We start from the raw sequence: 16,574 nt of genomic DNA on the forward strand, positions 1-16,574 counted from the left end.
GTGGCAGAGAGCATTTCTGATACCACTGTCTGATCCCACCTTCCCTTTTGCATTCGTGAATGGCGAATGGGAAGAATGACAGCCGGTAAGCTTCTGCATTAGCTCAGATTTCTGGGGTATTCCCTTGATGTCATTCAAGTCGAAGGAAACAATGTGTCTGGTGGGCCATGGCCATCGGTTAGAAGCGAAGTTGGCAGATCAAAAGATAGAGAAAGTTTATACAAAATATTACTGTCCGCAGACGTCCTTGCAGGGGCGTTGTTTGCGTTGCTCGCACACCGCGGCCGCGTTTTCACTTCCGTGATGGCGGGGAGCCACGATGTCCAAAGCCTGTAGCCGTCCTCTGTGGGTTTCCTTAGCCAGCACACTTACGTTATTGAAATCAATGTCAAGCCCACAGTTCTCGCTCTGCCACCACCTATTTCATTTTGTTTTAGGAGCATGTGGCTGTCGTGTATTTTCATACGTTCTTTAATAGTCCTTCCCATTTCGCCTACATACATTTTTCCGCAGCGACACGTCGTCTTGGAAGTGACAACTGGAGTAATTCGATAATTATCTCACTTCCTTTATTACAATCATAAATATTTGAGTCTAATTATAATGTAATTTTCTCGTAGGACCATTTCACGGAATAGCAGGAATGCGGTAAAACAGCAAATTTCCGACACTGCTACGGCCAGAAAGAGATCCTGCAAGAGCGAGACCACCGACAACTGAAGAGAATCGTTCAACGTGACAGAAATGCAACCCTTCCGCAAATCGCTGCAAATTTCATTGCTGGACCATCAACAAGTGTCAGCGTGTGAACCATTCATCGAAACATCATCGATATGGGCTTTTGGAGCCAAAGGCCCACTCGTGTGACATTGATGACTTAACGACAAAAAACTTTGGGCCCGTCAACTCCGACATTGGACTGCTGATGACAGGAAACATGTTGCCTGATCGGACGAGCCTCGTTTCAAATTGTATCGAGAGGGTGGACGTTTACGGGTGTGGAGACAACCTCATGAATACATGGACCCTGCATGTCAGCAGGGGACTGTTCAAGCTGGTGGAGGCTCTGTAATGGTGTGGGTCTTGTGCAGTTGGAGTGATATGACGCATGATACGCCTAGATAAGACTCTATGAGGTGACACGTACGTAAGCATTCTGTCTGATCACCTGCATCCATTTATGTCTGTTGTGCCTTCCGACAGACGTGGACAATTTCAGCGGGACAATGTGACGCCTCACACGTCCAGAATCGCTACAGAGTGGCTCCAGGAACACTCTTCTGGGTTTGAACACTTGCGCTGCCCACGAAACTCCCCAGGAATGAACATCATTGTCCATACCTGGGATGCCTTATAATGCGCTCTGTTCACAAGAGCTCTCCACTCCCTCGTACTCTTACGGATTTATGGAGAGCCCTGTAGGATTCATGGTGTCAGTTCCCTCCAGCAATGCTGGAGACATTAGTCGATTCCATGCCACGTCGTGTTGCGGCACTTCTGCGTGATCCCGGGGGCCGCACACGATATTAGGTAGTTGTACCAGTTTCTTTGGCTCTTCACTGCAGATGCAGATGGGAATGAGGTAGAGCCGTGCAATTGAGTCAAAGCTAATTGGTGACATGGGGGTGTATGAGGTTGCCAGGAGATGATGCTCCAAGGGCTACGTTGCAGTGGAGTAGAAAAAAATAACATACAGCACTGGTGACCTGCCCAGGATGTGAAACAAGAGATAGTGTGGCATGTCGTTAAACTAGAGAAATATCTGTTTGGGATAACACCTTGGGAGTTGCGCATCCTAGCTTTCGAGACTGATTGAGTTAAGAGAAAAAAAATTGCTGGTAAGAATTGGTGTTATTAGTTTATGAGACATCCCGAGATCAACTCCCGTCAGCTGCGACCGTCATCCTCTGCTCAGGCCAAAGGATTAAAAAACGAGAACGTTAACCTTTTCTTTGACGTGTTAGAGTGAGTTGGTGACCACAATAATTTCGATGCTACTCTTGTTTCCATGGTGGACGAGACAGGCTTGCAAAAAAGCAAAAGATACCTCGAAAATTTCTTGCTTGGAGGGGTATAAAGGGTGTAAGATCTATTGCCAGTAAAGAAAGAGGCTCGACTAGAACAGGAGAAATCTGTGCATCATGCACTGAACAGTATGTCCCATCACTCCTAATTTGCAAAAGCACGCGTTTTACAGACGGATTACGAGACGGCGGTCCACCTCGAAGAATTTTTGCCCACAGTCCCGAGAATGGATTCACAAATGAAGACCTATTTGTGCGGTGGCAAAATGTTTAATGCAGGTAGTCCAGTCTCAGAAGGAAAAATAAGTTTCACTCCTTTTAGACGAACATTGTACACACACCAGAAACCTTGAAGCAGTAAAGCTTGCTCGAGAAAATGGTGTAATCATGTTCTCAATATCGGGTACAGCTCCTTGACGTTTCGTTCTTCGAGCCACTGAATAGTCGTTACACCAATGAGAAGGAGAAGTTAGTACAACAAAGGCGGAGCGAAGAGGGACTAGAGGTTGTCACCCATTTCGATATAGCAACAATGTTTGGGGAAGCATAGGGACACGCAGCAATAGTAGGTACGGCAACGAATCGTTTTCCTAAAACAGGGCCGGCTGGAGTGGCTGAGCGGTTCTAGTCGCTACAGTCTGGACCCGCACGACCGCTACGGTCGCAGGTTCGAATCCTGCCTCGGGCATGGGTGTGTGTGATGTCCTTAGGTTAGTTAGGTTTAAGTAGTTCTAAGTTCTAGTTGACTGATGACCTCAGAAGTTAAGTCCCATAGTGCTCAGAGCCATTTGAACCTAAAACAGGAGTTCGGCCAGTCAACAGAGATGTGTTTCAAGACTGTAATTTTGTAGCAGCAGTTCACTTTGCAAGGGATGGTGTCCTGTTTTAGAGGTGTGAACAACAAGGCTAACTGCTTCTACTACTGAACTGTCACATGACACGCAGGTTTCAGGGAGAAAATTTGTTATAACCACCAATAGAGCAAAATCAGAAACGCTGCAGGCTGATGGCTACACATTAAAGTTAAAAATTTAGATTTCCTCGGGTGAAATCTCTCCAACACCACCTGAAGTCTCAGTTGGAAAAGGCGAAAGCAAAGTAGAAAAAACAATCCTAATAACACAAGCTGCGACATGGTCACGAATATGTCACACGAATAGAGAACAAGTTTCCCTTACTTCTTGTCTGTGGTCACAATTTTTTTTTTTTTGGTTAGACAACCAGTTTCGGTATGTAATGACCATCTGTTTCATAAAAAATATGATATAGAATGCCGCAGAGTAACAGTTGACGTGGTTAAGCGAAGTTCATAGCCCTCGTCAATTGATAAAAACCATCATCAATGATGAATGTCCAGTCTGTGTTAAAATCACGAACTGTACTCACTTCACCGATTACCATACGTTCATGTCGAACTATTTCCAGCAATTGGTGCTTGACGTAGGACGACGGAAACATATCATAATTGGTAAAGTGAAGACAGTTCGTGATTTTAACACAGACTGGACATTCATCATTGAAGACGGTTTCTAAAAATTGACGAGGGCTATGAACTTCCCCTAGCCACGCCGTTACTCTGCGGCATTCTGTAACAAGTCCCTATAACATACGACATAGCATATACACAGAGCAGAAGACGCAAATTAGAAGTAGAGAAACCAGTTATGTGGGTTCTAAACTTCTTAAATAAATACGGCTACAGGACTCTCGTACAGTATCATATTTTTATAGTTTTAATACCTGCATTTAAGCAACTGTTGTACTATATGAATAGTCTATCAACTATGTATAAATTAGGACGTTATTTCGTAGATACTCGCATTATTTTATGGTCGCGAAAGAGTAAAAAAAAAAAAAAAACCTTCTCCTGATTTTTTAGTAGCGTTTAACGATTCCTTATGAATAACGTGACGCCAATATGAATATGTGGCTCAATGTAATTACTGTGGTTTGTATTGGTTTAGATTTAGCATATTATACACCCGAATCATGCTGAAAATATTTTAAACGTTTGACGGACTTGGGTTAAGGAGCAGAAGGATGAAATTAATTCTTAACGTCCCGTCGACAACGTGGTCATTAGAGAACGGAACACAATATCAGGTTCTGTCAAGAATTTGGAAGAAAATCTGCCGTGACCCTTCAAAAAACCATTCCGTCGTTTGCCTGAAGCAATTCAGGGAAATCATGGAATACGCAAATTTGGAATGGCCGGACGCGGGTTTGAACCGTCCTCTTCCCGACCGCTGCGCCACTTCACTCGGTGTTTTGTAAGGTGTTACAGTACTACACAGTATAATAGCTACCTGCACATAGGTAGAAACTCCTCGGCCAGTGAAGGCGATGCGTTTCCTTTACTGTGCCAATCAGTTTATTTTTCTTTCTCGGATTTTTACTTAAAGTTTTTATTACTGTAACATCTATTTTTAGGTATGTGTATTAGGAAACACAGTCGTTCCCGTAAGACGTACAGCTTTGTAAGGCTGTCAAATTCAACTATTTTACGGAGCATTTGAGTGGTCCCACGATAATAACTTCACTCTACTATGGACGTTGAAAGCTATAGTGGGGCTTTGTGAACGCGGTGCCGAGAGAAGGAACTGTGAACCATGAAATACGTTATCCGGAAAAACGGCGTATCGTAAAAGTAATAACATATGATCGAAAACTGTCCTGTAAAACCGAAGATCACCATGCAGAGATGAAGAGTCACTATCACAAGCTATCTTGGTGACAGACCGTCACCTAAAAACATTTGACCGCTGGACGGTCACCTAGATAGCTTGTAATAGTGACCGTTCATTTCTACATGGTGCCGTTCGGTTTTAGCGGACTGTTCTCCGTCATATCTTATTACTTTTAGGACATACCCCTTTTTCTTGTGGATAATCAACTCCATGCTAGTTTCCACCAACATTTGTTCTTCCCGTAATATGTATATCATGACTAGACACCAATTTGCACTTGAAGATGCAGCCGTAAGTGCTGTGGAAGTTGTGGTGCTTAAGAATAAAAGGATTTTACAGCTGAAGCGGTTTTGTTTCTTAATGTGATTTGTTGTGGCTATGACTGCCCGACCTAATTTTTTTTCGTATTTAGATGTTATATAGAGGTTTGCCTGTTCTCAAATGAGGCAGTGAGTCGAGCGCACTTACGGACCAGTGTGTGTGGGAGTTATATTTCACTGTCGATGTTGTTTTTGTGATGATTTCAGGCTGTTGTTAATGCTATGACTTGGGCCCACTCATTCAGTTTATCGTATGTAGCAGGATGTTCACTTCAACATTCTCTTTAACCCAGTCTTGCCCTTTTTTCTGTATCATCGCAATTATTGCTAAGGACATCCCAATCTTCCGCGTTCACAGTGTGCACTCAAGCACCGTATCGCACACTGACTGCGGGACTATATCATCCGATCTCAGTCCAATACAAAGTCAGGATTATTCGGAACAGCACACGAAACGTAGCAAACATCATCCCCACAATTTGGTAGCTCAGCGGATGTGATCATGAATGAGCAACTGCAGCTGGGTAAGCATACATGAAGAAACTTGTGAACTCTGTTCCTCATTGATCTGCATGCATGACAGAGACCATAGGCTGTGGTGGACTGTATTAGTGTGATGTTTCCTGGGATTGTATTGTATTGTATTGTATGTTAACCGGGGACCGAGAAACGACCGAGGGGCTCCGTCCCCGCCGCAGCGGCAGTTGTCCACAACCCATCGACGACTACCGCAGTCCACTTCAACCCTCTGGCGCCCCACACCGAACCCAGGGTTCTTGTGCGGTTCGGTCCCCGGCGGACCCCTCCAGGGAACGTCTCACACCGGACGAGTGTAACCCCTATGTTTGCGTGGTAGAACAATGGTGGTGTACGCGTACAACTTGTTTGCGCAGCAATCGCCGACATAGTGTAACTGAGACGGAATAAGGGGAACCATCCCGCATTCGCCGAGGCAGATGGAAAACCGCCTAAAAACCATCCACAGATTGGCCGGTTCGCCGGACCTCGATACAAACCCGCCTGGTGGATTCGTGCCGGGCACCAGGCGCTCCTTCCCGCCCGGAAAGCCGTGCGTTAGACCACACGGCCAACCGTGCGGGCTTCCTGGGATTACTAATTCTCTGTACGGAGACTTAAATTACTGCGTTTTCGGTAACTCATCCACTTAAATAAATTTGCTCATTCATGGCTGCTAATGAAATTCTGTCACGTGCAGGGTACTTTGTGCGTGTTACTATTGTAGCGAAGAGGAAAATATTGTTTTTGTATTGAACAATGCACTTATTTACTGATCTCCGGATGTTTCGAGGTCAATATCAGACATTTTTCTACTGATATGATATAGGCAGCAACATCTGCTTCCCCCACACATTATTAAGCTTAGTTCCGCAGTACTATTTTCAAGTGGAATTAAATGAAGTTTTACGTAGATAAGTTTCTATTGATACAAATGTGGCTATTAAAGACATCATCATTATTTTGATTTATTTCTCAATTTCATACTGTTGTGTTCATTAATTTCAATTTAACAAAAGGTTTTTTTTATTGAAATGACAGTGTGGCAATGACTCAATAGCACATGAGAAAAAAAAACATAACCAGTGTTGGGACTGTTTCGTGTCATACCGCCTGTCTGTTGCAGGTGTTCGCGCACCTTCCAGGATCGACGACTCTGTTCGAGTACGTGCAGCGTGACTGCGTACCAGACGAGCTGGGAGGCACTGCTGGAGCTGTTGACAACTTAGCCTGTAAGCAACTACTCTAAAAGTTCACCGAACAAATTCATCAGCGACTGCCTGGCACCTACATTTAAAGATTATCCCGCTGCTTACCAGAATTATTTCAGTTGGCCTGAAATCGTAGGAGTGAATTTAATAAAAATATCTTGCCACTACGGTCATCTTTCATGAAAACAACTGAGCACGAAATTCAAATAGTAAAAGTCTGACTCAGCTTCACACAATGAATTAATAGCCGCATATTACACAGGTATACTGGAATTAAATACTGACACTGTCACAGGAATTGACTCTTTGAATGAAACCATTCATCATTGAATTGGAAGCCAAATGTATCCTTCAAATAATATTACAGGCACTGCATCTTTTAGAAACAGTTGTGTAACTGTCTTTAATAACTATTAAGGGCAACTGCAACCGCCCTGACACAATTTGGAGTAAGTCAATCACAATTAATACAATTCAAGGACTGACCGTTGGGCTCTCCATTTTTTCCGTCGTTCTCTTTCACAAGGGCGGGCATGCATGAAGTGCTTCTCCACAACCGTAATAACTCTGGCGGTTCAGACACGACACAATTTTTTTCAAAATTATTAAGAAAACCCATATTTCCCACTTGTATCCAAAATCTGATCACTCACAACACTTTGATATTCATTATCCTAGTTTTAAATTGAAAGAAGTATTTCTTAAGTTAGAGATAAATGTTTTAATGGTTCATAAAAGAATCGCAAGCAGCTAGACCGTTAGAATGATGTTAAAGAACTGGGAATATTTTCAATCCGATGTATCCCACGCCCGTTGCAATTGAGTTCACCAACTACTCGAAGACTTCAAAATGAAAAATTATAATAATCATTCAGAACGATTATCAAGATCCGTTGTTAGAGGGCCTCGTTCTTGTGGATTTGTGTTCTGCAGTATTCGTTGTTTTTCCGCTATTACAAAGAAGGAGTAGGTCAAGAATGATTGTGCCACTTTACTGGCAACCGAGACATAATAACGAAATAAGCAGTGAGAAGCACTGCTTCTAACACGTGTAAATGCCATCTTCATCGTAATTCTCGAAAAAAAAGCAGTTTTGCCACGTTTAATCACTACGTTATTTGTAAATCAGTGTGTACGGAACTGTTAGGGAAGACAGTTCCAACGAATAGATTACTATGTTGTGCAGACTTACAAAAATCACATTGTTCATTTAGGACTTAGATCCAGAACAAATCCTGCTTTTCCACAGATTATCAGGCATTAGTAACTATTAAGGAAGAAATTTAATACTTGTTTCCTCAATGAAATACAAACAATACTACGTAACGACTTTGATAATAGCAGTGTCTGAAATTACTATTTTTGCACACACAGGAAAGCTACTGTCACCCGGAGTGCTTGTGTAAGTTTGAAAACTAAAACTGTTCTCCGTGTTTCAGACATTGTTACGAAGAGGGCCAAAGGCGAGTGGCTACTGGAGAAGGACAAGCATGTGTCAGACGAGAGCAAACGCCCCGCCGAGAACCGCTATGGCGACATCTACGGCATCGCAGGCTCGTTTAAAAAATTGTGCGTGGACTGACACACAACTCTTCTTTTTAAGACACAGATTCGACATTTTTATACTCGAGTACATATTTTACACGACTACCTGTGGACAAAAAAACTGAAAAAAACTGTTCTCTACTAAATCTTTTAATTCTAGTTTGATTTTATAATTTACTCGTTACCCTTCCTTTACTTACTGTTTGTAAAATGACAACGGTTTATCACTAAGTTAATCATCTTCTTCGAGACTACTACGAACTCTTGTACAGATGTTCAGCACAACTGCCTTTCTAGAGTTGCCAATGGTTCGAAGAATGCAGTTGTAGTTTCTACACACCTTACACATCGCGTTTTGGCGTAGTGCCATCGATCGATGCTACCACCCAAGGACTGTGTGTGCAGGCTGGTGTATAGTTATGCTTACTGTCATTATTATTTTTTTCGTGTACTACGATACTTTGTAACAGTGCCAAATACTGTTTGACTTATCACATACGAAGCAACAGTACTTTCACTTTTATTCTCAGTTTTCTGTATGAACTACTGAAGGGGACTGACAGAAAAGTCGGAAGACAGGAAACACAGCGCATTACCACGCCTAGTACGTGTATCAAACCCATTGACCTTCAAAATAGCTTCCAGTCATCTCGGAATGGATATACGCAGGTCCTCTATGGTTTTTAAGGCCATCCTGTACCATTCTTCCCGGAAAGTAGTGATAGTTCAGGTAAAAATGATGGAAGTGGAGGGCGACCATGTACCCTTCTCCTCAAAGCCGACCACAAACGCATAATAATGGTCAGAACTGATGGCTGTGGTATCCCGGTAAGAAGCAATAATTAATGCTCAGACCCACTAAACCAATTCTGGACAACATGAGCTTTGTGAACAGGTACTCTGTGGTCTTGGAATGCAGCATCGCAATTGGGGAACAAATATTGTACCATGGGGTGTGTGTGATCAGAAAAACTGGCCAAATAATTCTTATTAATTGTGTGACCTTGCTCAGTAACCATGTGGCTCATGGAATACCACTACATCGCCGGCCACATCATCACCGAACCTTCACTATGTTTCACTTTTAGAACGCAGACCTGGCGAGAATTTGGAAACAGTGTGAAACAAGAGTCCTCCCACCAAATGACTCCCTTCCATTGCTCCACTTTCCAGGTTTTATGTTTTAAACAACACACTTTTCTGTTACGGGCATTTCCATCACTGATTAGGGGTTTTGAGAATCCAGCTCACCTCGCAGTTCTTTGTTTACTGACTAAGTCTGCGAATGCAACATTTATTTCTGCACTGACTTTTACAACTGTCACCCTTCTATTCTTTTCGTCACAGTCTTCTTCACTGATCCTCTGTCACGATCACTCTGCACACAGTTTCGTGCATGTTGTGACCTATCGGATGATGTTTTTCCGCTTTCACTGCGTGCGTTATAAATCTTCGATATGGCGCTTCCTGAAATACCGAACAGTTTGTTACGGAATCAGCCCCCATTCCTGCACCAACAATTTGCTCATATTAGAAATCACTTAGGTCCGGCCTAATCCGGCAATAATGCTCTCAAAACTACGCAGAACACTGTTCCGACAGCCGCAACATATTGAGGACATTGCACAGATGTCACTCGTGGTCAGACACAACAGCGCAAACTGCAGCCATGGCCGGCATCCGCATTTATGTTCAAGCATGCGTTTCTAGCGGTTTCTCCATATTTTTGTCCAGCCCCTGTATTATCTTTCACACGACGTATTGCGGGAAATAACCGTAACTGCCAAGTTCATTTTAGCTGTAGCTACTTTAATTAAACTGACAATAAGTATATGGAATACGTTCTTCATATCTGGAAGATAAATTGAACAGATATTAACTCTTAACCGACTTCAGCAAATGTTTTGGAAGTAGACGTAAAACTCCAAATTTCTGTTGTCATATTCACTTGCCTTGAACCTTCCTGTGTGAAATGTGCTACCACCGTGCTCGAAATTATGATTGGTATTGTACGAACCGGTGTCACTATCTCCGTAGGGTTTGATTCAGTTCAGCAAATTCATTTATATTCTTGCTGTCGGTATAAGTTGTTTTATGGCTCTGAGCACTATGGGACTTAGCATCTATGAGTCCCATAGAACTTAAACCTAACAAAGCTAAGAACATCACACAGATCCATGACCGAGGCAGGATTCGAACCTGTCACCACAGCGGTCGCGCGGTTCCAGACTGAAGGGCCTAGAACCGTTCGGCCACAGCGGCCGGCTAAGTTGTTTTAAACAAGCCACATACTAAGTGTTGTGGCGTAACAAGCTAGTTACGCCACACTGAGAAGGGAGCCGAAAGGCACGCGTACACACACGCCGACTGGCGTCAAGTCTGGAACAAGATACGTTATGACTGCTATAAAGAAAATACGTAGCTTTGGAATATACTTAACTTTATTCTTTGTTGGTTTACAACGTTCTTCTTGAGACATTTAACGATAACTCTCAAACTAGGTAAGGCTAATGGCGCCTTGCTAGGTCGTAGCCATGGACTTAGCAGAAGGCTATTCTAACAGTCTCTCGGCAAATGAGAGGAAGGCTTCGTCCGTATTGTCGCTAGCAATGTCGTCCGTACAACTGGGGCGAGTGCTCGTCCGTATCTCGAGACCTGCCTTGTGGTGGCGCTCGGTCTGCGATCACACAGTGGCGACACGCGGGTCCGACATGTACTAAATGGACCGCAGCCGATTTAAGCTACCACCTAGCAAGTGTGGTGTCTGGCGGTGACACCAGACTAAGTATGTGAAATTATATCAAGACAGATGAAACTACCATTCATAACTTTCTGGAAAACCCAGTTTTACTTGGTAGTATCACTTTCAAGAAGTTAAAATTCGTTTATTTAAATTTAACTGCCTACTTTAAGGGTATTTTTCTGCGTCTATATTTTGTGATCGTGGTATTATCAACAATGAAACTTGAAGTTGATTTTCTATACCAGACGTTCCCATGTATGAACGAAATGATTTTCAAAAATGTCTTAGTGTCTACATTGGATGTGGGAAAGTGAGTAGCTAATCACGAGGAATTCTCCTTATTTGAGAACCGACGTGTTGGTAGGCAGACAATAAAATTAAATCCTCTTAATATATATATATATACATAAAGTCATGCGCCATACCATAATATTGTGGCATAATCAAATAAGACATAATTATTAATAATTAACAGCGTTGTAATACTTGTCAAAATCTGTGCACTTCAAAAGTACTACTCCATATTTGTTGTTTACAAGTTTACAGTCGTAGCTCTGAAGCAACAAAAAAAATACGTTTTAACTCTGAAGCTGTAAATAATAGCAACGTTCTACCAGCGCTTGCCTTCATGAACTCTGCTCCCACTCCTTCTGCCAAATGACACTCAGATGAAGACAGAACTCCTTAAGGCAACAGATCTTTATTATCAATGCGAAATCTAACAGAACGATCAAAGACATTAATACTTACGATCCCTTTGTATTGGGATTTTCATTAAATCTAATCCGTTAGAAAAATACTCTTGCGGAAGCACAACGAAAATTCTGAATGTTTACTAAGAAAGGTCAGGAAGCATCGTGAAACTAAATGATAGAGACAAGGAACTCTATGGGGACCGACGTGACAGACACGCGTGTTTTAAGATGCAACTGTTGACTACCGTTTTCAGAGATAATACAGCACGTGTAGGTTAGCTGCAAAGGAATAACGGGAGGGCAAGATCGTAGGGAAGCAAAACATGGACTGTGTAGAAACTGTTACAGAAACGTATCGGAGCATTTCAGACATGGTGCAAAAATAGTGCACAAGGAACATCCACTGAAACAAGACAAAATTTATGGCGATAAACAAACCTATTACAATCTTGTACTGGGAAGTGTGCTGGAAAATGATCAGTGGCGGATGTGTTGGGTCCAAACAAAATTAACGGATCGTACTTCAGTTAGCCGTACCGTGTCTAAAGAAGGTGACTATTGGAGCAGCACGGTATTGCAATATTTAATTAGGAGACGCTGGCTTGCTGTGGACCCCGCGTCGTTGCCAAAGAGTCGAACCAACGACCTGCCGTGGACTGAGATGCTGGCGCCCCATCTGTTGCCCCATGTAGCCCGGCGGTGTGACACGCCTCGCCGTCCAGGAGAGCTGCCACACTTGAATGAATCTTGTTAGAAAACAGCACCTATTTACACTCGGCTGTGTCACGTATGCATAGCACTTAGGTTGGCCAGTGGCCCTCTTCTGCCGGTGACTTGCGCCATGGAAACTACTGTGTGCGCCTTCTCTGACAGTTCTACACCCCTGTGGCCTCTATTTGCCTTCGCAACTGCTGGTATGTGTGACTTTCTGCAATCCAGCCCGCACCTGGCTGTAACTCGTGCTCCGAATATCGCACAAAACTAACTTTCCATATCCTAAATGGTGGTGTCACTACATTATTCCCCTCTCCGGAAAGCCCCTGTCCCCGGGTCGCCCTTTAACTAACTCTTAAACTTGTTTGAAATGGCGCTTATGAAACACTTACTTACAATTAGCAAACTTAGACGTAGTCCAGTGCTCCTAAGCTGATAACATGAGGGGGAAAATATAAAAAAAGTCCTTAATGGATGATCACTCCAATGAACAGTCGTTTAACTCCTTACCTACGCCCAAGGTGTCCAATCTACTGGGACTTGGACTACCCTCGAATCCCTCTGGGAACTGGCTCTCCACCTCATCAGAATGAAAACAACCCATAACAAAGTTAAGGCTGCGATGACACTTGGCACAGAGGTGCTCAACATGATCGTTATTTGCCGTTGCCTTTTCCTATACCGAGTGACATGTTGCACAAGCTGTTCGGCTGATATGCGCCCCTCTTGCTGTAAAATGAACGGATCTCAACAGCCCTGGCTCCAGTTTGATTTAACAAGGTCAGATCCTGCCTTGGCAAAACTCTAAAGTGGCTTCTGGCCAGTACAGCTCTGGCTGCGTAACATTCAGTTGTGTGACTCCTGAAATTAACACTGGCAGATGGAAGGTTGGTCCTAATATGTTACACTTAGTTCCATTGATCAAAATTCCGCCACCTCGAGCTCTATACGTTTCGCTTCTGCAAATACTCACCGCTCAAAATAACTTTTTACTACCACCAAATTTTCGTAGGTGGAGAAGATACATTGCATTCCGACCCGTTGCAAGCTCAATTTTGGTTCAAAGATGTCCCTTGGACAGTTTATTCCTTTCCCCATAACTAAAAATAACTGCACCGTACACGTGTCCCATATTTTTAGCTTCACAGATTTTCCTCCAACATTCACTATTTTTGATCCAAACTCAACAACGATTGTGTGACTACTTTAATCCTTAAATTTACATTACATGAACTGGTGCAATACACTCGACTTTCCTGACCCAGCACTGTCGATAACTAAAAATTTAAACAAGCAATCGTACGGCTCTGAGATCGTTCCACACATATTTATTACAGCTCTGCATCAAAGTCTACTACGACGCATTTATTTCTCCAAAACTGCGTTTGATTTCTCCTCCAACAACAGTCCACATACGTCAGACGCTACCCTTTCCTTTTCAGGGGCCTGAGGACAGGGATCACAATCACCCTTCCTCCCTCTTCAAAGAGACTGCTGCTCCTAGCAGGCTCACAATACTCGCAAACACATATAACACATAAAAACACAATGCCTATTGAAACTACACAAACCCAATGGTACATAACAAGAAAACAAAAAAAACTACAAATGCTTTACCACTTTCTAGTTCGAAAAGCATACGGTACTTCATGCTGTACTCTATCTTCCTGGTTTTCTCTGCGCTTAGCACCTCTCTTCACTCTCTCTTTCTTCCTCTTCCCTTCCTGTGAAATGGCCGGAATCACATTGGGGCAACCCTTAAATGGCCGCAACCGCCAAATGTGTACTATTGTTGTTCTAGTTGGCAGCTGAAGGGTAACATTAACGGGGAATGTGTTTTCACCTACTTGGTATGGCCCTTGATACTTCGTGCCGAACTTCTTAGTTTTCCCTTTTGGCGTATAGGGGCTGGACAGCATTACCCATTGGCCTCGTCTATACAGCACTAAACTTCCTTCCCACTTCACTGCATCTTCTTGTCTTTTCAGAGCCTTCGTATTCGCCTTTTGTACCCGTTTCCAAACATCCCGAATCGTTCTTGCGAACTGATGTACAGATTCACCGGTCTTTTCTTTCCGTAGCTTCACCAAATCAAACGGTGATGGCATTTTTCGCCCGTACACTACCTCTTACAGAGACAAACCGGTATCGGTATGGACTTTTGCATTGGATGCGCATAAAATATGCTTCAAATACTCGTCGCACTGATGGTTATGAGAACCCACATAAAAACTCAGCATCTTCCCTATTGTTCTGTGCACCCGTTCTGTCCTTCCGTTCGCCTGTGGATGCAACTCGCTCGTCCTCAACTTCTTTCCTTTCAATAATTTACACAGTTCCTTCATTAAATCCGACATGAAGTAAGTCCCTTGGTCAGTAATTATTGTCTCCAGTACACCAAACTTCAAAATACAGTTGTTTACTAATGCTTGCGCGACCATTGCAGCCTGTTGATTTAGCATAGCCACCATCTAGACATACCTCGAAAAATGGTCTATTATTGTCAGAACGAATCTATTCCCCGATGGTGTACTCCTAAAAGGTCCTAAGAGATCAATCCCCAGCAATGAGAATGGACATATTGCTGCGGTAATCGTTGTAGCTTGTTTTCGGCTAAAATCAGCTCTCTGCGCAGTTGGTATACAATTCTTGACATACTGATCCACATCTACTTCCCGACCTCTCCACCAATAACTCTCCACCACTCTCCTTTTCGTCGCTCTACACCCTCCATGACAACACGTAATCATGTGCTTCCTTTAAAACCTCATCCCTCAACTTCGCTGGCACTACCACCCTCGGCCCTAACTTTGTTTCTCTGCACAGGAGACCGTCGTGCACATTAAATTGTTGCTGCGTCCGATACAGTATACAATCGTTGTCAGTGTCCTGTAATTCTTGCCATACCGCTAGGTCGTAACCTATGACTTCTACTTTTACCACCTTGCTGCTTAGTGCAACCACACTACCGTCCTTCTTCTCAGGTTTGTGCACCACCTCGTAGTGGAATTCACTAAGCCTCACAGCCCATCTAGCGACCCTAACAACCACTTCAACTCAGCATCATCTGTCACTACACGAAATCTTCTCCCATATAAATAACATTCAGAATATGTGATTCCATAGATTACGCTAAGCATCTCCCTCTCTGTTGTTGAGTAATTATCCTCTGCTGCATTCAACTGCCTAGATGCACAGGCTACAGGATGTTCTTTCCCATCAGTTTCCTAACTAAGAACACACTGTAATGCTTGATTCGATGAGTCGCGTGCTAGAATACATTCCTTTTCAAAATCTGGAAACACAATAACCAGACTTGTTGTTAACATATCATTCAATTTGTTGAATGCTTTCTGACACTCTTATGTCCACTCAAATTTCACACCCTTCCGTTACAATCGCGTCAACGGTTGTGCTAAATCTGCAAAACCCTTCACGAGCTTTCGATAGAAATTGCCAATTCCCATGAATGACTGCACTTCCTTAGCTGTTTTCGGCTTTAGAAAATCCTTTACAGCCTGTACCAGCCTCGGATCTGTTCGCACTCCGTCCTCACTGATAATATGACCCAAAAAGTTTACTTCTTTAATGCGAAATGACACTTCTCCAAGCTCAACGTCAAACGAGCTGCTCTTAACCTCATAAAGACTTCCCATTAACGCTGTCTATGTTGCTACTTATTACTTGAAAATACTATAATGTCATCCAAATAGACAAGACACTTCCGTGGTTTCAAACCCCTCAAGACACTGTCTAGCAACCTCTGGAACTTGCCGGAGACTTTTCCAAACCTAATGGCATTCTCATATACTGGTAATGTCCTCCAGGTGTAGAGAAATTAGTTTTTGGACGATCCTCTGGACCCACCGCTAACTGATGATAACCACTTGCCAAATCCATGGTAGAAAAGTACTGGCACTGTCCTAAGTGATCCAAAGTCTCTGATTTGTTTGGAATGGAGTATGCGTCCGTTACTGCCTTATTATTGAGGTATCTGTAGTCACAATAGAACCTGTATTTCTTAGTTCCATCCGTAGATTTTTTAGGCACAACGACAATGCCTGCTCCCCAGAAACGATTACTATCCTCTATAATAGCGTCCGCAAGCTGCTGATCAAT

The sequence above is a fragment of the Schistocerca serialis genome, chromosome 5 (assembly GCF_023864345.2).
Source record: "Schistocerca serialis cubense isolate TAMUIC-IGC-003099 chromosome 5, iqSchSeri2.2, whole genome shotgun sequence".
In the NCBI taxonomy this organism is placed as follows: Eukaryota; Metazoa; Arthropoda; class Insecta; order Orthoptera; family Acrididae; genus Schistocerca; species Schistocerca serialis.